The sequence below is a fragment of the Poecilia reticulata genome, chromosome 20 (assembly GCF_904066995.2).
Source record: "Poecilia reticulata chromosome 20, P_reticulata-male-v2, whole genome shotgun sequence".
Lineage (NCBI taxonomy): Eukaryota > Metazoa > Chordata > Actinopteri > Cyprinodontiformes > Poeciliidae > Poecilia > Poecilia reticulata.
Window position 1 is genome coordinate 23,685,698 of NC_088849.1, and position 27,261 is coordinate 23,712,958.

Here is a 27,261-nt window from a genome sequence, read left to right on the forward strand (position 1 = left end):
GAGTTTAATCTCAAAATTCAGATTTTTTGTAACAAATTTGCAATTTTTAAAATTGAAATATTTCCATCGTTTCTAGAAAATGTCTGAGATTAATCTCAAAATGTCTGTTTTTTGCCAGACGTATATTCATTTTTCTTCTATTCACAATGGCCCTGATATGCCATTATGAAAAACAGATTGCATATTATAATAAAAACAATTGTATTTTTGTATTTTTGTTTTGTCATATCCCTTCTATCTTTCTGAGCGCCCCCTGGTGGCCTCCACATTGAAAAACATTGCTGTAACTGATGCTCTTTACCTAAATATCCTGACCCTGAACTCAAGTGGAGTTGAATTATACAACAGAAGAAAATTTAAGTTTTGTAGTGGCGTAGTCAAAGTCGTGTGATGCAGTGACCTGTAATGGCAGCTTCCCGTTTAGATAAAGCTAAAAAAAGGTGCAGCACTTTGTTTAAAACTGCTAAATGTCTTAGCTAGGTGCAGATAAATATCCTCCATTCTTTGAAAATGTATTCCTCAAAAGGCAAAAAAAAAAAAGTATCAGATTTGTGACAAAAATCCTGAAGCTGAAAAATGGCTTTTCAAGTTAAAGCGGCACGGTATACATCTTTACTTCATGGATTATTCATGCTTCCTATACTTGTCACAGTCTTATCAACATTGCAAACACATAGAGGGTGAAAATCAGCCTCCCTTCCAGCCTAATCAAAATGATCATCCTGCCGCCCACGCATTGAATCTTAAACAAAAAGAAAGAAATCAATACCGCTGGCGGAGTACACCCAGTCAGTATCACAAAAACAAATTCACGGCCCATGATTGCAATGACCAGGGATTATAAATTGAAGCTCCATGGAAAAATAACCTTCTTTTTTTTTGCTCTTCCTCAATGAAACCAAAGGCGGGAAGAGGGTTCGCTCTCTCAAACCTCCACCTACAACTCGAGTCCAGGGATTTGTGCAGAGAAGGAGTGCTGATCGTATTCAAAAATGTGTGCAGGTAAGCAAAGCCTCGCGAGGAAGCCATACATTAAGTCATGGTATGTGGATTTTTCCTGCTTAGTCAATGCATTTGTTATTGTTGTCATCTGCAAACTCCTCTCCCAAAAGCCAGGTTGCAGTTTGGACCTCTGTTAACTACAAAAAAAAAGTTGATGATTGCTAAGAAACACTACAAAAAACAAAAAAGTACACACACACACACATATATATATATATATATATATATATATATATATATATATATATATATATATGGTGTATAAATAGAAGCCGTTTATCAGCTAAACTGACTGGAGCACAAACTTCCAGTTCTCACCTCTAATTGGCGTAAAGATTTGGATGTATTTGTGTAATCCTTGTGGACAGACTCATTACCTAACAGCAGGTGTGTTAGTCTTTGCTGTCCTGAGATTGTCCTGCAACCAGATGGTCACGAGTTTTCTCTTTAAAAAAATATGTATAAAAAATACAAGCCTGCAAAGTCATGATGTCCTTCAGGAAGTAGCCGACCCCTGCCTGCACTGCTGGGCGGCTTCACCTGTGTAGATGTCGCATGCATGCATGTACAGGTACGCCTCAACAAATCAGACTCTATTCTGGAAGTTACATATTATGTACAAAATGAAGCAGTATGGATAAACAGTCATAAAATTAGCATATATTACATTCCTAAAACAAATAAATCTCCAATTTCATACTTGCAATATACCAGTACATGAATAAATAACATATAATCAAAAGGCAAATAATCATAAAACTGGCTAACTTCTTCTACAAACATGCTAACGGTTGTTAGCCTATAAACTAATGGCAGTTAAATCTTACGGTGTAATGTCTTCTACAAAGATGCTAACGGATAATAACATTTAGACTAATGGCAGTAAAAAGGTAATAGTGACGGTAACTAGCATTTAGGCTAGCAGCAGTTACAGTAACTGTTACAGTCTAACTTCTTTTACAAAGATGCTAACTGTTAATGTGTAAACTAAAGGCAGCTAACGGTCACACTAGCAGTAGTCAGCCAACAGTTAAAGCCTAACTTCTTCGACAAAGATGCTAACGGTTGACTAGCAACAGTTAACGGCCCAACTAATGGTAATTAGCACATAGGCTAACAGCACTTAACAGCTACAGCTTAACTTCTTCTACAAAGATGCTAACAGTTGATAATGTTTAGACTAATGGCAAATAACAGTCACACTAGTTAGCATTTAGGCTAGAGATAGTTAAGACTCTGACTAACGGTATTTAGCTTTTAAGCTAGTGTCAGCTAATAGTCACACTAAAGCTAGTTAGCGTTTAACTCGTACACAGGATCTACCCAGATAAAACTTCCTACAGAAATTAAACGTTAGCATTGATGTAACTGCACCTTTTGCGACTTTTGCCCAGAGTCTGTCTTTTATTTGTACTGGATATATCCTTGTTCTAAAGTATTTCAGCAACATTTTTGTAACATGCTTTCAGTTTTCCTCTGTTTGGGTTCCAACAAAGTGAATAGCTTGTGGCAGGAAACCCAAAACATTTGACCCAAGTTGTACCGGTAAACAGACAGGGTATCCTTGGTATATGAAATAAACAGAAAATAGTACATATATAGTTTTGTTCAGCTAAAGTGGAGTACAACTAGCTTTAATAATACGTAGTTAATTAGTGTTAGTTGTCTTTTCTTTCCACTGTTGGTGGAACTGGAGCTTCTTCACCAGATCTGTTCCATATTAATGTATTCATAATGAGGGCATCGACGTTTGTAAGGTCATGGTCTGATTTACATTTACAAACTGTGAATGTTATTCCGATTTTCCTCAATCATGGGTCATCGTTTCATTTTTCATCATTTAGTTCCTCCATTTCTATCAACTTGGACCCAAAAATGAACAGTTTGGACGTCTATGGGATTGTTATGCTACAGGATAGGGTTCCCTCTGGGTTTTTCTTTAGCTTTATTAGCCCTTCATGTGATGTTTGTTACCTTGTTTTGGCCTGTGGTATATCTCTTGGTCTTGTTTTCTGGTCCTTGAGCTCGTTTAGTCCCAGCTGTATTCATTCTGGTCAATACTTTGCTCTGTGTATCGATATCTGCTGGTTGGCCCAGTTAAAGGTCAACCGAACAGATGCATCAACCAGACTTTTAAAGGACTTTCTAGTATGTTGCTGACAGCTGGGGGTATTAATGAGGGGAAGGAAATTTAGGAACAGTTGGCAGCTTTTCCAGCTTTATGTATAACATAAAATCATTTGGTTTTTTAAAAAAATAAAAATGTTATTTTATGGGTTGTTCCATCTTTTTTCTGTAGCTTTTTGGAAAACAAAGTGCCACTAATAGCAACAAATAATTTTTAAAATGTACTTTAAGCCACAAAACAAAACAACAAAACATGTTCATTGTATGTTTTTTTTTTTTTTGCACAAAATAATTCCTAAATAATGAGATTTTAGTCAAAGTGAGTGGTTTTAAGGGCGTTTTCTTAAGGTTCGCCCCCTCATAACTTAACGTTTACAGCTAAATGTGAAAATGGCTGAAAACAGGTGAACAATTTTACAACCGTAAGTGATCAACATATCACTTGTCTTTTCCAGCAGCCTGTTAAAACCGGCTGTGGCGGAACTCTGCCTGGGTTGCTAGGTTACGGGTTTCGGTTGCTAGGTGACAGGCAGTGCCTCCTGATTTGTTACATTTCAGAAATTCCAGACACTAAAAAACATGAACTTATTGCCAAAAAACTTATTTTTTGATTAAAGATCTTGAGTTTCTTTTAGAAGAAAATTAAGACACAAAAAATACGCAAAATGTAAATTTTTGATAATAGTTTAGCAAAGTTTGGTTTCTGGTGTGCTCACATTTTGCGTTTTGTTTTATTTTTATTTATCCATTTATTCTCCTGTGAACGACTGAATTTCCTTTTGTATAAATGATGTTCTTGTCTTTCATTTATATTTTCTGCTGTTGATTTAAACTATAGCCAGAACGCAGTAAGAGAAACCGTAAAAACAGCCACTAAAAGGCGACCTGCTAGTGCAGTCGGAGGTTCTCAGAGCTGATAAATGGGCTGCCGTGCCTGTAATGAAGAATGAAAGTTGTTCTCATTGACAGTGGAATTAAAGAGATGGACAGGCCAATAGAGTGGATGCTGCTCAACTCAATCAAAGGCCAAATCCTTCACCCACCCACAGACTTTTCCTGCACTGATAAACTAACTCTGACCACAGTTATCGGCAGAAACGCTGAAATTTATTCATCTTTTATTGCAGCAACTGGATCTCACAGCGAACATTTAGGAAGGTCTAATAATCTTTTATCTTCTTGTTGTAGTTTCACTTTTTGTTGTGACTTTTGGTTTGTGTAATTCAGTTAGTTTTATTTAGAGTGTATTTTTTTGTTAAATATACTTTACTTTTTATTAGTTACAGTTGTAGTTTTAGTGTTAATTTTTAGGTGCAGAATTCAATACTGTTTTAAATCAAAACTGAGGAATTATTGACTTAAAAGAAACTAATTTTTCTTGCTAACTTGTGAGTTAGTTTTCTTATTTCAAGTGAAGTTGGATATTTGCACAAGAAACTCAACCAACAATTTATTTTTGCTGTTGGTTTTCATTCTTTAGATTTTAGAAACTAAAAAAAACAACAAAAAAAAAAACCAATCCTGGTGATAAAAAAGTGTCTTCAGTCAGAGGTATCTTCAGAGTCACTGTTATACTGACTGCTAATGGAGGTGCTTCCCTTTCACAAACGCTCTTTGAAGAACCTTAGATAATATGACACAACATTTAATTTCCCTTTGGGATTAATAAACTACGTAAGGATTGAACTGAACTGAAAAACTACTGGTTTCATTGGCAGATTAATTTACTTTTAACATGGTAAAATTGTTTCGTTTTAAGTGAAATAATCTGAAACCTTTTTATCAATATTAAGGAATCATTGACTTAAAACAAGTTACTCTATCTTACTGAGAAGTTACATGAATGTTAGTTTTGTCTTTCAAGTGTACCAAGAAACTGCGCTGTAAATACTTGGTAAGATTTAGTTTTTGCAGTGCAAAACCTTTTGCATACTCGTGACACCCCTACACTGCAAAAACACAAAATGCCACCAAGTAATTTTGGTTGAGTTTCTATTGCAAATATTTTAGTAAATTTTGGAAAAATGTGTTGAATTAAGTTAAATAATCTGCCATTTTTAATCAGTATTATTGACTAAACAAGATCCTATATCATGTTGAAAAGTTAGTTTTAAGTTACCTTTGTCTTATTTCAAGTGTTATAACACATTTATATTAGTAACTAGACCAAAAGTACTTGGTTAGATTTTGTTTTTGCAGTGTATTTTTAAAATCCACGCAGAACGAAGTTTGAATCTGGTTTCCTGACGGATGAAAGCCGCAGCTCTTCCTCCCACGTTGCACCTCTAATGAATTTAGGTGACCCCCTCCTCCCGCTGCTGTTTATTGTAACTCGCAGACTTTATTACAATAATTATTCCCTCCTTACTGGATGCAGCAAGCTGAAGGACACACACTAATAGCACTAATAAAGTACTTCAAAGTAAGAGAGATGCAGCGCTCCCCTTTCATCATCACTAAAACTAAGCTCTCACATCAAAACAAGATATTAGAGGATAGTTTCAATATGCAGTTTTTCATTTGTGGTGCAAAGGAAGCTGCTTGCTCTGTTGGACGCGGCGGCTTTGTGTTGGGATTTGGACAGGATTGGGAGGTAATGGGTGGGCAGTGTTGGGGAGCGTCTCCAATCCCCAGGGATCCTCCTGATGAGCAGGGATTGGACTCATCCGCTCTGTCTATTGATTTGTTTTTGCTCCACGGTCGCCTCACCCCAGTTCTGAACTGGATTTTTATTTGTAACTACTTCCCTCTGATCCGCCAGTTCGCTTTTGTTCTTGTTTTGATCGTAGCTGTAAGGAGGATTCATGCCAGGTAATTATTTTACCTCAAAACAGTTGAGATAAAGTTCTTTCTTTCTTTAAGATGCTTATCCTTTGCACCAATAAAAACACGGAATAAGAGCAAAAGAACAACAGTCTCACTTTTCCAAAACATCTGTTTTTGTGTACAATTAACTTTTTAATGTTTTCACATTTCAACTCTGTTAAAATCTATTTCTACTTCATTCATTCACTGCAAAAACACACAATCTTACCAAGTATTTATCTAGACGTTAGTGCAAATATCTTGAAAAAAACAAAACTATCTTATACTTTTCAGCAAGAACTGACAAAAAGTACCAGTTCCACTTAAAACATGGGAGAAATGTGTTGTAATAAATGAAATAATCTGGCAGTGGAATTAGTACTTATTTACCAATATTTAGGAATTATTTACTTAAAATAATTTCCTATATGCTGCTGAAAAGTTGCTTTATTTTAACAATTCTGTTAAAATAAAACATGGAGACGTATGTATTACTAGTTTAGTGCAGTGCGCCACAGAAAAGAAAAATAACGCAGGACAAACGTTGAATAATAACTCAAAACTACTCGTATTCTTTTTTTCTCGTTCTCTATATCGGCTACGCTACGCACAGAGCCGTTGCCATAGCAACTGACCGACAACAGCTCCACTAATGTATCAAGATTCAAGACCCAAATTAAAAATACTCAAACATTTTCCACACAAGCAACAGAACATTCAGTACGTTACACTTTTATATTTTCACTGTGGTAGATTAGCTACCGCTGCTATTAGCTAAGCTAACACAACGGTGGTTGATTAGCTAATTTAAACACCTGCTTTACTGATGATCTGTCAGAGTTGGTTTGTGTCGCCTTTTTAAAAAAATTTTTTTAACTCAACCAAAACCAAAATTCCACAGCACATCTACATGTTACGGTTGTCATAGTCAAGCTAGCATAAATGAACTGCTTCCCTCTCCGTCGCTATTTTTGTCTTAATCAAAACTTTTCCTGACCTTATCTAGTTGTTATATTGTTGGCAATTAGTAGCAAAGCACTGCGTCCCAATTTCTTCTATATATCAGGAGTAGATTTGGGATTTAGCGCGTTATGTTGACAACTTGACAGCTAAAACTAATGCTAGTTATCGTTAGCAAACAGCTTTTCACCCTACAAGTCACTTGTAGGGTGAAAGTTAAGTTTCACCCTACAAGTGAAACTTAAGTTAAGTTAGTTTTGTTTTATGTCAAGTACACTAAGGTATTTGCACTAGAAACTACTTTGTAGACTAAAAATACTTGGTAAGATATTGTATTTGTAAACAAACAGTATCATTTTACACCCATTTCACAAGTAAAAAATGTTTCTTTGTGTGTAAAATGTGAAAAGGTTTCACATTTTTGCAACCTGCTGTCCACCCCAAACACTAAGAGTCTATGGGGGAAAAAGTCAAACGTTGCTACTCATGTTTTGCTTGTGCTGCTTTGCACCAAAATGAGATCTGTCAGTTTAAAACATGATTATTCAAGATTCAAGATTCAAGAGACTTTATTGTCATTCACATCACGTGTTACATGAGGTGGAACGAAATTGAGAGTCACGGCCCCAGTTACATCCAAATATAAAGTATAAAATATAAAAACTAGCTACAAGATCAAATTGTTATACATAGGAAAAATGTTTACAAATATATAAAAACAAGAAGTAGAAAAATGAAATGTATATTAATAGGAATGTACAAAATGGACGAAGTATGAATAATGTAGCAGCATGGGAAGATAAATTTAGCAGTGCAACATTTTAAAGTGTCCGAGTGTAAAGTGCAAATACAGTGTCATTGGGGGGGTTAGGGGTTGAAGTGACCAAGTTATTGTTAGGGACAGAGCAGTGAGAGAGACTGAGAGGAGTTTGAGAGTCTCACAGCTTCTGGTATGAAGTATAAGTAAAATGGCATCCAGCAGTCTGTTTTAGTTCATAATGCGGACGGATTCTGATATCTGCTCATCGGCGTATTTGACATCCGTGCCGCTCGCCGTTTCTCCAGGGACGGCTCGGCCTGCAGACGGGTCTATCAACGCGCTGGACTGTGCTCGGCAAAGACACGTCTCCTTTATTTTAGCCAGCGCTCCACTTCTGAGGGGCAGAATAATTACATCGAGCTTGTTCTCGGCGCATGGAAGAGAACAATTTAGACAGGCGGCATGTTGACTTCAAGGCCGGCAGGTTTGCAAGTGTCATGCGTGGCTGTGTGGAGCGGAACAAGGCAGAGCGGATCGCAGACCAACAGAATGCATCAGCAAGTCTGAGGGGGTCCAGGAGGAGGCTGGTGCATCGCAACTCGCAGGAAACAGTGGAATAAAACAACGCAGCTGTCGCATCTAAGATGAAGCTGCTGCACTGACGTAAACTAGGTGATGGAAAGTTGGACTCAGGGTTGCCAGATCTGATGGTTTCCAGCCACATGAAACATACTCTATGTGACCAACTCTATAGAAAACGAGCACAAATTTCAACCTTGAGTAGTTTCACTTGAATACACGTGTGTAAAAAAACAACAACAGAATATTGGAGCAACACTAAGAAAAATAAGAACTACCAAAATAAAAGACATACTACAAGACTAAAGTCAAAATTACGAGAATAAACTGGTTCTGGAATAAAGCTGTAATACAAAAGTAAAGTCGTTACGAAACTAAACTTATAGTTTTATGAGATTAAACTTGTTTGGGAATAACGTCATAATAAAACAAAATAAAAGTCGAAATAGTACAAAAAAAGTTTAAATATTACAAGAATAAAGTCGTAATATTAGGACAATGAAGACAATATTGCGAGAATAAAGTTATAATATATAGAAATGTATACATAGAGATGATTCATCAATAACTACTAATCACCGATGATGTCATGTTCGACAGATTTTAGATATTTCAAAATGAAACAATAGAGTAAGTCCAATCACAGCCCTTTATTAAACCTTTTGTGCTCTTAGAAATAAAATAAAATCTGGCCACAAGTGGTAAAAAATCATCCCAAATTCCAACAACACGCCCAAACCGAGTCCAAACCCGCCCAACCTGGCAACCCTGACTATATTCAGCCTGAGGTACATCAAGTTCGCCTGCGCTGACAATTTGTTTTCACATTCACACACCAGTTTTCCTTCTCATTAAAACCGTCCGCCGAGTCCGAACCCGCTTAGAGAGACGAACAAGTGGTGGATTTTACCGACGAAATCAGCAAACGCTGCTCTGCTGAGCCTCCGTCCTCGTTGGGGAATACCAAAGATCAATTAATGAACTGGTCTGGTCCTCCGCCGGCGTCAGTATGCGAGGCGCGCTTGCAGGAGTGAAGTAATTGACAGCTCAGAGGTCCGCCGGGTGATCTGAGTGATGAGTGTGTCGCTTTAGTGGCTTTGCTTATTGGTCGTCTGATTTTATTTAACATACCTAACTGCATTTTAGAGAAGGAGGCGAGTGAATAAAAAGATCCGCTCTGATGCACGGGGAGCGGGCTCTTTATTACCGCCTTCGCAGGGATCATTAGATCGCAACACAACCAAACAGTGAACTAGAATGCCATCAAATATTCACTTCCTTCACTAATTTAACTTAAAACATCAGAACATAACATAAGAATAAATTATAAAAGCTGATTTTTATATAGTTAATACAGAAACAAATGCATATACAGCTGCCAAACCAACACAACCCTTTAAACAAATACAGCAGAAAGAGTTTTAGTTTTATTTATGGTTTAGTTACAGAAATATTGATTATTCTCACGATCAATCGGATAAAGCAAATTGTTGCATTGTGCAGGTTTTTCATTTAAACACAAAACGTTTTTGACACAATATCAAAAATTCATTAAAAGATGCAGATAAAGATCAGTTACTTTTTAAAAAAAGAAAGTAATTGTATTGCCTAAAATGCAATATAATAACGGTTGATTATGTGCATCTAACAAAACACTGGATACTAATTTATGGATTATTTTTTGGATTAATAATTTGAAAAAATCTGTGGAGTTCTAGACAAAACTTATTTACAAAGAAATTATTTTTATTTTGAATGCAAAATGTTTATCTTTTTGTGCAGTTTTGATTTAGTATCTGCTCTTTATATGCTGTTCTTTCAACAAATGGCCTGTTTTTGCATTAGTATTAGTTGACAATTATTTCAAATAATCGATTAATCACGATTGATTTGATTAATCGTTTCATAACAGAGGTGGAGGAATAAAAAAATATATACTTTTCAATGCAATACATTGCAAAAGAGAACAATTCTGATCCTACAAATGTTAACTTGATTATCTTAATGTTTAATTATGATGTAGTTTTAAGAAATGCAAAAGAAATCTGCCTATTTGCAGATTTTTCTTTAGAACGTAACTGACTAAAATGGTTAAATCTGTATTAAAATAACATTAGTTGGCCAGGAGAGCAGCTCTGCCCAGACTTTTAACTGCATTTTGTAACTTTGTGTTAAAAAAAAAAAAAAGAAATGAAAGAAAACAAAAAAACTGAACAAATAAAAACATGAGGATCACAGAGTGTGGTCAGTTCTCGTTTGCTGGATGTGTGTGTTTATGCATTCATTTCAAAGATTTTACCATCCAGCATTACGTTCAACAATTTTGAGTCATGACTCCTATTTTTCCTGTCTTGATTTGTGTGTTTTCTGTCTCTGTTGAATCAATAAAAACATGACACAGAGACACCGGGCATGACTTTATTGGCAAATGCATTATTGATGCTCTCCATGGTCAGTAGTTTGTTTGTAAACACAGTTCAGGTCAGAGGTTTACAATCAGTCAGCCTGGGTTGAATTGGCAGAGTTCATTTAAATTGGCTGTTTTTCTGGACAGATTTTAGGTTTGAATCCTCCAGCTTTATTTACTCCACTACCAGTTTTTATTCTTTTTGAAAGAAAGTGAACCAAATCCTGCTCTTATTGCTGAAAATACATGAAATCAGTCGAGTCCAAAAGAAACTGAAAACTGGATGTTTTTTTGTTTTTTTTTCATACAGCAAAAACAGTAAAAAAAAAAAAAAAACGGACATTTTGAGATTATCATCAGAAAATTTCAACAAAAAATACTGGAAAATTCTGTATTTCAATGTCAAATTTTATTTTGAAAATTTTCATGAAATTTTTAGAGATTAATCACAAAAATTCCGAGTGTTTGGCGAAAATTTACAAGTTATTTTCTACACCGTCATAAAAATCGCGTTCAAGTTTTGAATCTGCAACAAATACTTTATTTGCTTGATTTTAGGTTTGTTATTTTTGACCCAGAACTATTTTTTTGAGTTCACAATTTTGGTTCACATGGCAAAAAGTTTGAATAAGAGGCTATTGATTTGAACATTGCACTTACTGTTGTTATACATTTAGGTATGTCGCCAATTAGCATCACCAGGCACTTAAGAAATAAAGCAAACTTTTTAATCCCAGTGTGTAAAGTAGTTTATTTAATTGATGCTACTGTTGCTTAAAAAGACTTTGAAATGGAGTCAAAACATCATTTTGACTCAATTTGCTTTGCTGCTAAAGTCATGTGATCTCCTCATCTTATTGGGGAAAGAGCCAATCAGCGACCAGGAAAATGACTGGTGCTCCTTGATTGGCTGCTTTGCAAATGCGAGCCAACAGTGTCAATCATCATTGCATCTTTAAAACATAATTTATATATGCTCTATCTAGGCAAATAATTTAGAGAAAATCCGTGAATACTGAACTTTTACGATTGTAACCAGTTTAAACTGGGAGAAATGTGGTTCAAATGAATCGTTACAAGCCCATATATAACATTCAGACCAGTGAGTGCATGTAAAGGTCTGACTGGAAGTGTACGACATAAAGCATGAGCCCCAGGAAACAATTTCAGCTGCAGTTGTTTGGAGAAAATATGCCTGCGAATCAAACTCTGAATGCCGACGGAGAAAGAAACAGACTCAAGCAGCCAGTGATTCAGCAGTTGGCTGCTGACTAAGGACAGTGGTGATCAAGGGGTTTGGGGATATGCGTCACGCCTCCTGATTGTGCATGTTGAGGAGAAGGCGAGCCGGTAATTGGGCTCTGAAAAACATTAGCCAATTAATTATTTTCCAAGAGAGCTCAGGAAGGAGAAGGGGAAAAAAAAAAAACGGAGAGAGAGAGCGAAAGCTACAAATGTGAACTTGAAATAAGGAATTTTCAGAATCTGAATAAATAAAATAAAATCTGTTTGAGATGACTTTGGCACACATTTGCATGGGTATCTGATTTGATTTGCATTCCTGTGATCCATAGAATGTATTATCTCTGTGCGATTCAGCATCCCCTCTTATCTGGAACACACTCAATCAATAGAAAGCGGCTCTGAATATGGATTACGGATGGGTATCTGTGCACCGAGGCCTGCATCAACTCCAACACAGTTATACATTAAGAAATGTACCCATTGGCTTCATTGAATATCCCTCAACATCGCCCTCTTCATCAACAAAAGGGCCAAATCAACCATTTTATTACTAATAACATCATTCTGCAGCGCAACTTTTGCTCTGGGTGTCTCATTAATATGTTTGGGCTTTTAAACATCATCACTACGGCTGCAACTAACATTTTAGTTATTGATTAATTGATTATTATGATGATTAAATGATTAGTTGGATACAAATATTGGCACATTTGACAGATTTTTCATTTCTTTTTTTATGTACTATTAGAAATGCATTAAATACACACACACAAAAAAAAACTATTCAGTTCCTTTTTATAATATCCATCCATTTTCTTTCACCCTTGTCCCTCAGTGGGGTCGGGAGGGTTGCTGGTTCCCATCTCCAGCTAACGTTCCGGGCGAGAGGCGGGGTCACCTGGACAGGTCACCAGTCTGTCGCAGGGCAACACAGAGACACACAGGACACACAACCATGCACACACACACTCACACCTAGGGACAATTTAGACAGACCAATTAACCTGACAGTCATGTTTTTGGACTGTGGGAGGAAACCGGAGTACCTGGAGAAAACCCACCATGCACAGGGAGAACATGGAGACTCCATGCAGAAAGACCGGGGCCGGGAATCGAACCCAGAACCTTCTTGCTGCAAGGCAACAGCTCTACCAACTGCACCTCTGTGCAGCCCTTTTTATAATAATAATAATAATAAAAACATTTTGATGTGATAACATGTCCTCGCTAAGGCTGCAACTGGCATTTTAGTTATTGATTCATCGATTATTCTAATTAATCGATTAATTAGATACAAATTTTCATTCTGCAGATTTTTAAATTTTCTAATGCAAATTGAAAAATACATTGAAAAGTGTCAAAAAGCAAATGATTCAATTCCTTTAAAAAAAAAAAAATGTTATTGCCTAAAACACAAAAACATAGCATTCACTTGGTGAACAATTGATTATCGCCTGTATGAGCATCTGATTAGTACTTTATTGCATTTTAAATGTGCTGAAATATCCTAAGTAGGACTGGAAAATCAGTCAGTTGTCGATGAATCTATTATTCTGACGATTAATTGATTCGTAGCCAAGGAAGCATCTCCAGACAAAACAATAATTTCATGTGAAAAGAGAAGCCCTTTCTCCTGGATTTAACATCAATACAGTATAGATTATTGTTAATAATTGGAGACTTTTACCATAATTTTAATCGGATGATACGAAAACTATGTATTTAAGGAGTTTTTGGTAGAATGGATTTAAGACAAATGGTTTTTCTTATTTTAAATGATAAATGTTCATATTTTATGTACAGTTTTGGTTTAATTACTGCCCTGAGGATGATGTTCTTTCAGCAAATTTCCCATTTTTGAGTCTGTGTACTCCAGTTAACGATTATTGTAATAATCGATTAATCACGATTAATCGTTTCAGTCATAACTCTACCAATACGTCTCGTTGAAACAGGAATAAATGCGTTTGTCATGAAGATATATAAACTGGCACCCAAACAGAGGAGCTTGAGAAGAAAAAGCACACTTTGTGCAGTGGCAGGGAGCAGCTGAATATCTCCCTTTGCCCACAGACTGGAAGCAGAACTCACAGCTTGATAAATGAGCCAAAGGAGTCAGAAGAATCTAAAGCCAGATAGCTTCCATTCTGCACCCGAAGACGGGGAGAAGTGTCAGCTTTTTCATCCTCTGAGTGATTTAGACTGCCATTGGAGAAAACTGATGAGCGCTTTAGAGATTTATGATGGTTTGCCTTGCACATTAAATATAGACTTTGTAACATGTGCTCAGAGCTGCTTTGAAAACCTAATCAGACGCCGAAGCCGGGCAGAGAAAGGCGCAGATAGCCCTTATAATTCTGAAATGAGACGTTATTTGGCATTATACGAGCGTCTGATGGTTTCTGTGTAGGAAACCTGATTTAAACATAATGATGGACTTTTTTTAGTGGTAATGTTATCAGCAGTAAAACAGTCGAGTTTGGGAAGTTTCATGCTAACTTCTAGATATGTCAGCAGGTTTTAGAAAGGTCTGGTCAGTAACCAGTTAGTTAAATCGTGTGTGCTGGAGCAGAGGTGTGTAGAAATGATGCAGGTTTACAGTCAGTAGATCCCAGAGTTTGATTCTTCTGCTTTCCTTTACTTTGTCTGCAAATTAGCAAATCGCAAGACAAGGCACAGATTTTACCCCTGCTATGGTCAAAAGGATTGATTTGAGAACTATAAATAGAATTTGAGTTGAGTTGGACGTCAGGGAAAGGAGAGTCGAGCATTTCCAGAGTTTAGATCTATTTAACTCTAATTAGAGGCTTGAGTCGGACGTAAGCTGGACTTTGCACTCTGCTGCTGGCTTAGCGGTGTTGGTTAACGTCTTCCAGCTCCATTTTGTCGCTTGTTGTAACCGCAGGAAGAGTTGGACGCAAATCTACTGGGATGAGTGACTGATAGGAGCGTAACAGGGTGGAGCCGCGTGCGAATGCATCGCATTAGAAACACCTAGAAACTCGTGATCAGGTCTGAAATCTGGGTACATGGTGATGGAATCAGACCTGAACCTTCAGAATCACATAAAGACGGTTACAAAGTCGGTCTTCCATCACCTAAAATAAAACATGTCCAGGACTGGAGGACAAATCTCCCAGCAAGATCTAGATACTGATTACTTCAGTGTCTTTACAGTTTATCTCACTAAAACTTTGGAAGACCGAGCGCATCACTCCAGTTTCAAAGTATTTACCTGTAGCTCAGAGAACAGACTGTTAAATACTTTAGTTCAGAGGCGTCAAACTCCGTTTAATTTGGGGCAAATTAAAAATCTGAATGTTCTTAAAGGGCCGGTTGTGCCAGAATGTATTGATAAAACTAAATAAACTACTAAAATATTAACAAACAGTTGTTTGTTTCAGCATTCAGTAAGTGTTTAATAAAATTAAATAATATTGATCCGTCCATCCAGGATTTTATGATTGTTTCTGTGGTTTTTATGCAATCAAAATAACAGATTTTGTGCTAATTTAGAAATATTTATAAGGAATTTTTATGATATTTGCGCTAATGTATGTATGATGTTAAATGTGACTTTTTGTTATTCGCCATATCAATCAGACTATAACTTGACATCATGAAAGGCTGAGGCAGCAGTCACTTAAACGTTGTTGGCTCATTTTTAGACACGTCTGCAGTAAAAATCAGAAAAATACATTTTGTATGAATTTTGTGGATTTATGAAAAACTAGAGGGACTTACTGGTTTAATTTAGAGTCTAAAGGGCCACAGAAAAAGCTTCAGCGGGCCAGGTATGGCCCCCGGACCTCAAGTTTGACATGTGCTTTAGTTTATCAATCACTGAATGGTTTTGCAACAAAATTCTTAAGTTCTGCTACTTTTATGAATCCTACTTAATTTATTCCTAACAATTTTCCAGCAAATTGTCCAATTTAACATATTTTTTAAACCAAATCTTGTGAAATAATTCCCTCTAGTTGAGCTTAAAGATGCACAATCCAGTTTCTGTCGGGAACCAAACCGGGTTTACTGTGAAAGGTGGTGGGTTTTTTCTCAGATGCCATCTATATTTACGCCAGGAGAAAAACAAACCCAACAATCTGACCAGGTTGTTTAATTTCAGGCAGGTGAGTTGAGGTTTTGCAGGCGGTTCTGACGGCGGTGTAGACTTTTTCTCTTCATTTCTGGCGAAAGGCAGAGAAAATGGAGAGAGGGTGGTCTAGAATATTACCCCTTTCAGTCAGCGAGATTAGCTCATATGAGCCGCCTGCCAAATGTATTCGCATCATACATTAAAAATGGCATTCAATATAGCTGGATAATTTAAACGCATTCAGCGACTGGAAATGAGTTGGAGCTGCACTGAATTTACATAAAATCTCTGTAGTGACCTTAAATAACATCTGTATTATAATACAGACATGTTTAATTGCTCTAATGGGTTATTCTGCTTCCACATGGGGTTATGAACCAAACACAGTGGACTGTGACTCGACTGGCACTTTTTTTTTTATCATCGCTCTCTGAAATCCACTTTTTAATCTCCTCACCTTGCTGCCTGCAGAAATATTGTCATCGCCATCCACGACTTCTTGGCCAGGGCCTAAAATGTAAATCAATATTTTCATTATCATGTGCAGAATACAAAACAACTCCACAAGGGTAAACGTGGTAGTGCTGACCATGACTTTTCCCGCATGGAAAGAGAAAAAGTGAGGCGAGGTTAAGGTTACCTAATGGAATTAAGGACTTGGGACATTGCGAAGCAAGAAAGGCGCCATTTTAAAGCTCATATTTCAGCGGCAGCGCCGTTCTTCATGTCTGTAAGGAAGCTTTTACAAGCTCGCTTTTCAACCCAAGTTTTTATATCGGTGCCAACACACCCCCATCCGACTCCCGTATAATCAGCTACCTTTTATCACAAAGGAACTAATCCAGTAAAGTGCCACGCTCGTGATTTCCTTCCAAACTCCGACGGCAGCAACAGCAGCTAGGAAAATCTCACTGTTTCGCTACAACCAAAGTGCCAATCATTTCTCAGCTGTGAACGCCACAAATTGCCAGAGTTAAGCTGAGATTTGTTATGTGTTGTTGGGTCGGAGCAGCTGTACTGTTGCCATGGTTCTGCACGTCCAAGCTCACTGGAATAATGTCTCCACTCACAAAGGAGACATTTAAATGAGCTTTGCTTACTAAATGTTGGATATTAAACCCTGTAGTTAAGTAAAAGTACAAAAAACAGACAAAAAATTTACTCTAGTTAAAGTAAAATGACCAAATTAACATTTTTACCTGGGTAAAAGTAAGTTCTTGCTTTTAAAAAATATTGAAACTGCTGAAAATATAAGTACCTAAAACTGCCTCAATTTTGGACCAAATCAAGATTATGAATGTTCTCCAGGCCAGTTGTGCCAGAATGATTTAAATTATTGTACTGGACGTCTTAGATAAATCCCTGCAAGATGAACTGTAGCTATGCAACAAGTCATATCACAACAAAAAGCAGGCATGCTAATGTTAGCTTTTTTGCTAACTTCTTGCTCCTGCCAGTAGAAGTGGGTTTTTGAAAAAATGTTATAAAAAACATTAACTGTTATTTTCATATAGGGAATAACAGCAGGTAATAACTGCAGTCCCTGCAGAATTACATGATTCTTTCTGTGATTTTTATTTGCAATCAAAATCAGTTTTTGTGAGGCTAAATTGGAAATATTAAGAGGAATTTTGCAGTATTTGCGCTTATATTACAGTAAATTTGACTTTTTGTTACTCGCCATATCGATCACGTTTTATAAATTAAATAACGCTGAGGAAGCGATGTAGTTGAAGTAATAAATACTGCCACCTGCAGGTGGGAGTTAGCATCCCTAAAAGCCAATATGTTGACTATTTTAGCAGAAAAATTTGCAATAAACTTACAATAATGCCATAGTGTAACGATCAACAATTATCAATAAGAAATATAACAACAAAAAGCAGGCATGCTAATGTTAGCGTTTATGCTAACTTCCTGCTTCTGCCAGTAGAAGCAGGTTTTGATTCAGATACAACTTTACTAATAATTTATAAAACAATCTTGTACATAATGAGTAATCAGGATAGCATAGCAGCTTTACAGCTGAGATAATTCTGCGTTTGAGTCCCTGCAGAAACTCCATCTGGGACAAGTGGGCTGTCAATGTGATGCTCATTGATTATAATGAAAGTATCAGTACTCATTAGCAGCAGATAACTATTTTAAAATCACTTGTATTGAAGTCAGGACAAAAAATATAAATCCTGATATCTGTATTTTCAATATTTTAAGGAGAACTTAACCTCAGTTCAAAATAGTTACAGCTGAAATTGATTCAAAAACTTGTCTGCAAGTTTTTAAAGATCAATATACAGTGTGTACACACTCTCAGCACAGCTGGAAATAGGTTAACTCACAAAGTCTAGCAATATTTCTCCCAGTGATACTTTTTTTACCAAACCTCCTGGGCCTGATATGCCGTCAGCCCCGGGGCTTCAGCCTCAGTAAGCTGCTGCATTAAAGAGGAAGTTTGGTTTATAATGGAGTGGTGCGATGCTGTTACAAGTAGGATGTATTTCTCCTGCAGCAGACATCGGCCTAAGTAATAATACCTCTCCACTTTTTACTGCATCGTCCAGTTGTTTAATTATCAACTTTATTTTTATTCCATCAGTTGCCGCATTGTTGCCTACTCAGTTGCTGCTTCAGGTTACAAGAGATCAAAACTGCAGGATGCATGTTGATTTCTATATTCTGCAAAGGTTCTAACAGACTGTCAGAACATTTCTTATCCACAGTTCTCTGCAGGTTATTGCACAGATCTTGTGCCAGATTTAGTTCTGGAGCCTCATAAGCCGACACTCGAGTCTGAATGTAGAAAAACGAACTTTGTGTGAAATTTTTATGTGCAGCAGCCACACAAACCTTTTTAGTCGACAACAACAAAGTAAAAAGTTCTCAAACTCGACTAAATACAACGAAATCTGACTCAGTTCACATTTACAGGGTTTCTGCAAGTTTCACCAACTCAAATTTAAGACTTTTTAAAACCACTATAAAGGAAATTAAAACCTAACTCCACAGTAAGTGCAATAAATTTGCATGTATCCATGACAGATGCAAAAAAAGCCAGCAAATTAGCTAGTAAGGGTATTTTAGCAGCTAGTTAGCTCATTGACTCTCAGAATGCACTGAATATGTCTGCAGGCGAGTCAAACTTCAGATTGAAAGAAAAGTCCCAGTATTGAGTGTTTAAACTGCAAAAACAAAATGTAAGACCTGTGATTTTTAAGATCATTTTACTGGGGTTTCTTTAATTTGCAACATTTTAAGACCTTAATTTTAGATACTTACATTTCGCATAACATACCGGCATGGCATGGTGATAGTTTTAGCAAATATGTAACAAAAAAAGCTACAAACTGTCACAGGAAGTCAGCCATTTTGGACCAAAGCTGCTTTTTTTCCTGCTTTTAACTTAAAAACATCAAAAATAGACAGCTTAATTTTAAGGGATTGGACATCAAAAGTTATCAAAAGCTTTTTGCTGCACCAAAGAATCTGGGCGTGGCCATTCAACATAAAACTTTGAGGTGGAAAATCTTCTATACAAAATGTCAGAGATGGACGAAACTTTCTGTGTCATCATAGACCAATTAAGCACATTTATATGGTCATTTTGTCACTTAAGCTCCACCCACTTAAAACAGGAAGTTCAGGATGTCACCTTTTTACACGCTCTTTTACAACTTTCAATGTGAGGTGAAACTACTGGAATTAAAAATCACTTTTCGTTCTTTTCACACATTTTACATGAATAACTATGATGCTGATGCTTCCTGTTGCTGGTTTTCTTTAGAAAACTTTATAAAAACGTGGTTGTCTCCAGTGAGTTAGCTATTTAACATACAGCCAAGGATCAAGATGTTTAATTTGAGTTGAATCCAATGACAAAGGTAAAGAAAATTTTAGTATTTAAGTGTAATTTTAATTGTTTTTATGGCTATGTTTCATGGTGAGTAACTGTTTTGTAATCTTTAAAAAAAAAAACGTTCTGGAGGTTTTTCACAGTAATCCTCCTTTTGTCCTCCACTACTTTGTCTTCATGGTTTTGGAAATGAGCTGAACATTTACTAAATAACAAGCCAAAGAAGGGGAAAGTGTCGGAAGAAGAAAAAAACTTTTCTTACAAATCCCCAAAGAACTGCTGATTAAGAGCGACGGCAGTTTTTTTTTTTTCCTGTTCTAAAAATAATGAAAAACCTCATTAGCTCTCATTATGCCAGCAGTTGAGAAGGAGCCAAAGATTAGCTACTCAAAGGTTTCTGAAAGAGAGCTTTTACCAGGTTGTTTATTGAAATTAATATTGGCTGGTTTGACAGACAAGACAAGACAAATTTACCTGTTTTTCTCCCTTTCTGGCCATTATGAGAGCAGCCAGCATAATGATAATTAATACAAAGTGAAAGATGGAGAGATTACAGCACCAGATTTGATGTAGAATTGTGTTTAATAAGAAGACGCGTTAAAAGGACGGCTTTCAACACTCGTATGATGAAACATTTTTAGGTTTCTGTCTCATTATGATTATTTAAGCAACCGATTAATCGATTATTCTGGTGATTAATCTTTTAACTGGTTATTCTTAAGCCTTTTTTATGCAATAATAGAAAAACATTAAAAGATACAAATAAACAAGTAATTAAATTCTTCTTTTTAATAAGAAAATAAACATTTCATTGAGTTTGTAACCTCCAGTTAACGATTAATCAATTACTAAATTATTGGTGATTATTGAAATAATAAATTATTCACAATTATTCTGATTAATTGTTAATTATTCTGATTAATTGCTAGCAATTAATCATAATAACCACTTATGTGTAGATTTATGTATAAATATATATAAACATCATTTTATAAATTGATTAATTGATTATTCAGACGATTAATCAATTAATTTGATTGCTAAAGAAATCAAACATTTTACCAATTTTTAATTTAACCATTTCAGTCTTTTTTTTTTGTTACAATATTGGAAATTCTTTAAAAGAAAAAAAACAATAAAAAATTATTTTTTAAAGAGGAAAATGAATATTTTATTGTATAAAATACAACATCATAGCTTTATTTTTTAGTAAATCTGAACTCCCCACATAAGGAGTTTTGGCTGAAAACTATTTTCAGACCAAGATATTTTCATCTTGAATGCAAAATGTAAGTATTTTTTGTACAGTTTTGGCTCTGATTATGTTTTTCTTTCAGTAAATTACCTTTCTTTAAAGTGTATAATCTGTTAACTAAATAAGTTGATTATTCAATTAATCACGATTAATCCGATTAATTGTTTCAGCCTTTACGTTTTCATATAAATATAAAAAAATGATCCTGTTTCCTGCAGGTAAAAAATCTTCTACATCTTGTGAGATTTTCCTTTTAAAATTAGATTTTTCCTCTTTCTCCCTTTGGTGGCCCCACTTTTCAGGGAGGAACAAAAATGCCTGAAATTGCTTGTGGTGATGAACATAAAGTTTCCATTAAGTTTTATTAAACTATGATATTCAGCTGTGTAAGACTTTAATTAATTTTATTCTCTGGTTATAAAGTAATTTGATTGTATGGGTAAAAGGGGGAGTTCAGGGATTCGTATCTGCCTTTCCATCCAAGGTTGAAATGATTTTACCAAAAGCACTGGGAGATTAAAGATAATTTTGTTAATAATAGTTCAGTAAAACAGCCACATGTGAATCTGATATAATTGAAAAAGAATCTGCTGCAGCATCAGCACAGCTCCCTGTCAGAGTGAATTAACTTCTGGCTGAATAGCAAAAGGACATATTTTAGCTGTCCACTTATTCAATAGATGTTGGGAGTCAGTTTGTCTCATCAACAGTTAAAGTTAAAAAAAAAAACTGTTAGTTTATCAGAATAGTTTATATATTAGAGTTTAAATTAACCTTCAGCTTTGTTTAAGGCAGAGGTTCCCAAACTGTGGGGCGCGCCCCCTAGGGGGGGGCGCCGTGCCATTACAGGGGGGGCGCGGGAAGCCGTCTGGATAAAACAAAAAAAAAAAACCTGAACGCTGTATGCGCTTGGTTTTTACCTTAGAACGGCCAACTCTGTTATTCCTGTCAATTGGATACAGTAGGAGCTTCCACACTTCCCATATCTGTGTCCTCTGTCACTTTTATCAGCAGTTAAAACTATTTAACATGTTGTAACCTGTTTCTCCGAGCCGCCTTTAAACGCAACATGAACGCTACGACGCTGGGTTTACACCTGTGCGGCAACGACGGAGACCTGCTGCTGCTGTGCGGAGCTACGCAGGTGTTAGAATCATGGCAGCAAACCAGCAAAACGCAAAGAACTTTTCAGTTTTTCCCCCAAACTAACCGACTGAGTTGAGCAATGCAAGTAATGTTAGCTAAAAGATGACTAGCTAATGTCAATACAGCACCCTAAGCTTGTTAACAAGTAGCCTGTAGGCTACTGATGTTGTTGTCTATGTTCAGCTACGTAGATTCATTTTGCCCCCAAAATAAGTCGGTGCCCCCCTGTTAAACTCGTCTGGAGCCGGGCTGGTCCTGGTCCGTAGTTCTCTAGATAAGAGCGCTGAACAATCAATTTAGCAGCAAGAATGGAAAATGTTGCTTATTTTGTCAATATATGGTTTTCAATTAAAATATAACAAACTAACATCAGGCCCTTCAGTAAACAAACATTTTTATCTAGTTTTAAAATATATTTTATGGTAAAATTGGTGGGAAAAATAACCATATTGATGTTCCTGAGGTCTTATTTTCAAGAGCAATGGAGAAATAAAATATTGGAAAAAAGTATCAACTCTTCATTTTTGTTTTAAAATGCAGAGTTAATAGATGAAATCAGAATATTGTTAAATCAATCCAGAAGGATAAATAATGCAGATTGTTAATGACTATTTGCTGAAATAACCCGACAGCTGAAAACTCCTCATCATCATCTCTAACTAATCTAAACTTTTTCTTATCGTAAAGCTGATCAGAACATTTAGCAGAACAAACTTCCTCTTTACAACCAGAAGAAACTCTGAGATAAATGAAGCTTCATGTCATCAGAGTTACTCTGGATTAAAGACATTTTACAGGAGTAATTTACATTTTTTATAAAACTGATCTACTTGTAGTTCAGTGTTTTAAAAAATTATTTGTTCATAGTTTTGCAGTAAATAGGTAATAATTTGGAGCCGCCTATATTACATATTTAGTCATTCTTATCAAAGTCTCTTGAATAGGAATCAAATAAACACAAAAATGCATTTTTATCACATTTTACATTTCTTATTTCAAATTACACTCAACATGTCCACTTCAAAAATACACCTGAACAGTGAAACAACACTGTGGTGTTAAATTTAAAGAAGTTGTAGAAAACTTCAAACTGTTTTACAAACTAATCCATAAGCATCTTATAGCCGGAATACAGAAAATAATTATTATTCTGAAAGAAGCAATAATATTTGGGAAACATTTCACTTCATATTCACTGTTACAATATGAAGAGTTGCATGTACAAAATGTCAATATCTGTATATTTTACCCACCTAGTGTGAAACCTGTGCATGTTTGGATGAAAACAGCTGATTTCCTGGCAGAAATTGAAGAAAGACAAAGCTCTTCCTCAACATCTCTCAGTCTCTCTCTGGTTTTAGTTTTTATAGTAGCCAGACTAGAGAAGCTCAATTTCACACAGATATGTTGTGGGAAATGGACCCATGTTCTTTCCAACCCAACTACTGCTGAGCTTCTCTGTCTTTTCCATCACTGTCTTGCTAGATATGATGCTCTCACCACTACCTGTTACATTCATGCATCACTAATTCTCTTGTTGTAATGTAAAATGCTGTGTACCTACTGCCATCTAGTGGTAAGAACATTACATGATTACGCCGCTAGTCACTGCTACAGCAGACACTCGAAGATGGCATTATTTGCAGATAATTCATTTTCAAAAAATCTTTTAAAATCAATTTCCATATTTTTCGGACTATAGAGCGCACCATACTAGCACCTTCAATTTAAAAAAATATAAATAAAAACTGGAAGCTGCTCTCTGTTTTCCATAAGGACCCAGCAGAGGGCGGCGTCCTAATAAATCTACTGCATATATTAAGGACGCTGCACTCCGTTTCCAAAGCCGAACCATGGTTTCGTTCACACCGAGCTTAAATGCAGCGGCTCCATTTCCCTCCTGTAGTGCCAGATCGACAGCCCTCAACTTAAAAGCTGCATGATATGAGTTTGAAAACGTTTCTCTGTCAGGCCTGCTGCTAGCATGTGGTTGAAAATTAGCACGTTCTTCTTTTGATTTACAATTTTGACTTCTAATGATTCACTTCCTGCTAGAGAGCCCCCTGGTGGTTGAAGAAAAATACACAGCAAAGCCACATCGGGCTACAATCCGCATGGTTCAAAGCTTAGAAAAACAGTAGCAGCTTATAGTCCGAAAAATACGGTACCGTAGGTGAAATTGAATCATTTCCACGGCACACCTGACGATCACTCACGGCACACTAGTTGAAAAACACTGGATTAAATGACCCAGTTGCAAAGGGTTAATAGCTTGAGTCATGCAGAACTGATTTGACCGTTTCCATGGCAACGATGAGAAGCAAGACATTCCCCTAGAACTACAGCTCATGACCTCTTCTATGACATAGATCTATGTCATAGATCAAAGAATGTTGGAGGTTATGAATGCTTGCAACTCAAAACACCAGGTTACAAACAAACAACTCTTTGACTTGACCACTGTTATACCAGGATTTTAAAAATGGAACAGGCATTAGTCACAATGTTTTTTCCCATCAGTTTCGGCGTTGGATATATGGTAACAACGGGAGTAAAGAAGGTTTTTAACAAACTGCTTCCCAATATCAAATTTGAAAGAAGCACCTCTCAGGACGACACAGAGTACGATATTTTTGATTCGTACCTTTTCAATCCTTCCCCGGCTGGGGAAGAAGTTTTCCCTGAGAAAAACATTTGCTCACAGGACGTTTACACCGACTGCGAATATGATGTGATTGACGCCTATCTTTTCAAGCCTTCCCCAGCTGAGAAGGAAAGTTCACTGGCTGGGGAAGACGATGCAGTTGAAGAGATGGCTGCATCAGACAACGATTTATCAAATGGTTCCCCTGCTGAAGAACAAACATCCTCAAGTGGGGAAAAGGCGACATCTGAAGACGGGAGCCAGGAAGAAAAATCTGACCAAAGGAATGATGTCTCTGATCTCGGAGAACAAACTTCCCCGGCTGGGGAAGTTTGCAGTAAACGCTCTCCCCCAATGTTCTCTTGGGCAGGAGTTGAGTTTGATGAAGACTCAACTCCTGCTCAGGTGAAAAAGGCATCAGAAGACTTTACCCATGAAGAAACATCTGTCCTAGAGAACAAGATCTCTGATCTCGGAGAACAAACTTCCCCGGCTGGGGAAGTTTGCCATAGACGTTCTCCCCCAATGTTCTCTTGGGCAGGAGTTGAGTGTGATGAAGACTCAACTCCTGCTCAGACAAAAATGACATCAGAAGACTGGACCCCAGAAAATAAATCTGTCCAAGAGAACAAGATCTCTGATCTTGGAGAACAAACTTCCCCGGCTGGGGAAGTTTGCCGTAAACGTTCTCCCCCAATGTTCTCTTGGGCAGGAGTTGAGTTTGATGAAGACTCAACTCCTGGTCAGACAAAAAAGACATCAGAAGACTGGACCCCAGAAAATAAATCTGTCCAAGAGAACAAGGTCTCTGATCTGGGAGAACAAACTTCCCCGGCTGGGGAAGTTTGCCGTAAACATTCTCCCCCAATGTTCTCTTGGGCAGTAGTAAAGTATGACGAAGGACATGACGACTCAACTCCTGCCCCGACAAACAAGGCATCAGAACAGTTTACCCATGATGAGACATCCGTCCTAGAGAACAAGGTTTCTTCCCCGGCTGGGGAAGTTTGTTCTCCCCCTGTGTTTTCTTGGGCAGGAGTTGAGTATGACGGACAATGTGAAGACTCAACTCCTGCTCAGACAAAAGCAGATTTAGAGGACTGGACCCAGACCCAAACAGATTACTATGATCTAAAAAAACAAACTTCCCCGGCTGGGAAAGTTTTCCTCACGTGGGCAGGAGTTGAGTATGACGGACAATGTGAAGACTCAACTCCTGCTCAGACAAAAGCAGATTTAGAGGACTTGACCCAGACCCAAACAGATTGCTCTGATCTAAAAAAACAAACTTCCCCGGCTGGGAAAGTTTGTGGTAAACGTTCTCGGCAAATGCTCACGTGGGCAGGAGTTGAGTATGACGAAGACGACGAAGACTTTTTTGCCCCTGCTGTGACAAAAGAGACAACGGACGACTGCAGCCATGACGACAACAGCTATGATGTCCAGGAACACACTTTGCCGGATAAAGAATTTGACTGTGAAAATAATACAGCTGAATTTAAAGGCTCAATTATTATCCTCCCAAAAGCGCAATTAAAAGATTGGACATACGAGGCAAGATGCTTGCTAACAGTTCCTGAACATAAAAAGAAGACTAAACCCAAACCACAAGCTAGAAAATCTTCTTTTTGGCCATTTTAACAGACAGTTAAAATGGCCAAATATATATATATATATATATATATTTTTTTTTTCTCCTATTATTTAGAATGGCAGAAGTAATTACCACTGGTAAAATGTATTTACCAGTGGTAATTACATTTCCTGTTTCAATTCACTTCAAAAATACTTTGTTAATCCCAAAGGGAAATTACATGCTGTCACTCATCAAGATTCTTCAAAGAGCCATTGAAGAGCCATCCCAAGACAGTCTCTTCAAAGAGGATGGTCAGGACTGTCCCTAATTTTCTAGATCCTACGAAGAATCCTTCTTTGCATTAACATCTCCAGCAGTTGCACAGTCGTTTCCAGAACAGAACCAGCCTTCTCTATCTATTTTTAGGTCCCTGGCTCTGATGCTGCTGCCCCAACAGATGACAGCAGAAAAGATGGCGCTCTAAACAACAGATCTGCAGCATCTTGCTGCAAACCTTGAAGGATCTTAGCTTCTGTCTGCTCTGTCCCTTCTTATAGACGCTTCACTGTTGCGTCTCCAGTCCAGTCTGTTGTCTTGGGTTTGAATCCCGGCCGGCCTTGGTTCTTTAAGCATGGGGTTTGCATGGTCTCCATGAGCATGAGTGGGTTCTCTCCGGGTGCTCCGGCTTCCTCCCACAGTGCAAAACGATTTTGTGCACATTAGATAATAGATAGATGATGGAAGAAAATGTTATAATTTTATAATATAACAATTATTATAAAATCATAATAATTAATATAATAATTTGT

The 27,261-nt window shown here is 36.9% G+C and overlaps 1 long non-coding RNA gene across 1 annotated transcript in view; it reads left to right on the top strand.

Annotated features, from left to right (window-relative positions):
* LOC145549353 (uncharacterized) overlaps window positions 1–27,261 on the top strand; it is a 150,657-nt gene that overhangs the window by 56,953 nt on the left and 66,443 nt on the right. The window contains exon 2 of the long non-coding RNA XR_014085289.1: window positions 905–1,002. This is a non-coding gene — a long non-coding RNA (uncharacterized LOC145549353). The remainder of the gene's footprint in view (window positions 1–904; window positions 1,003–27,261) is intronic.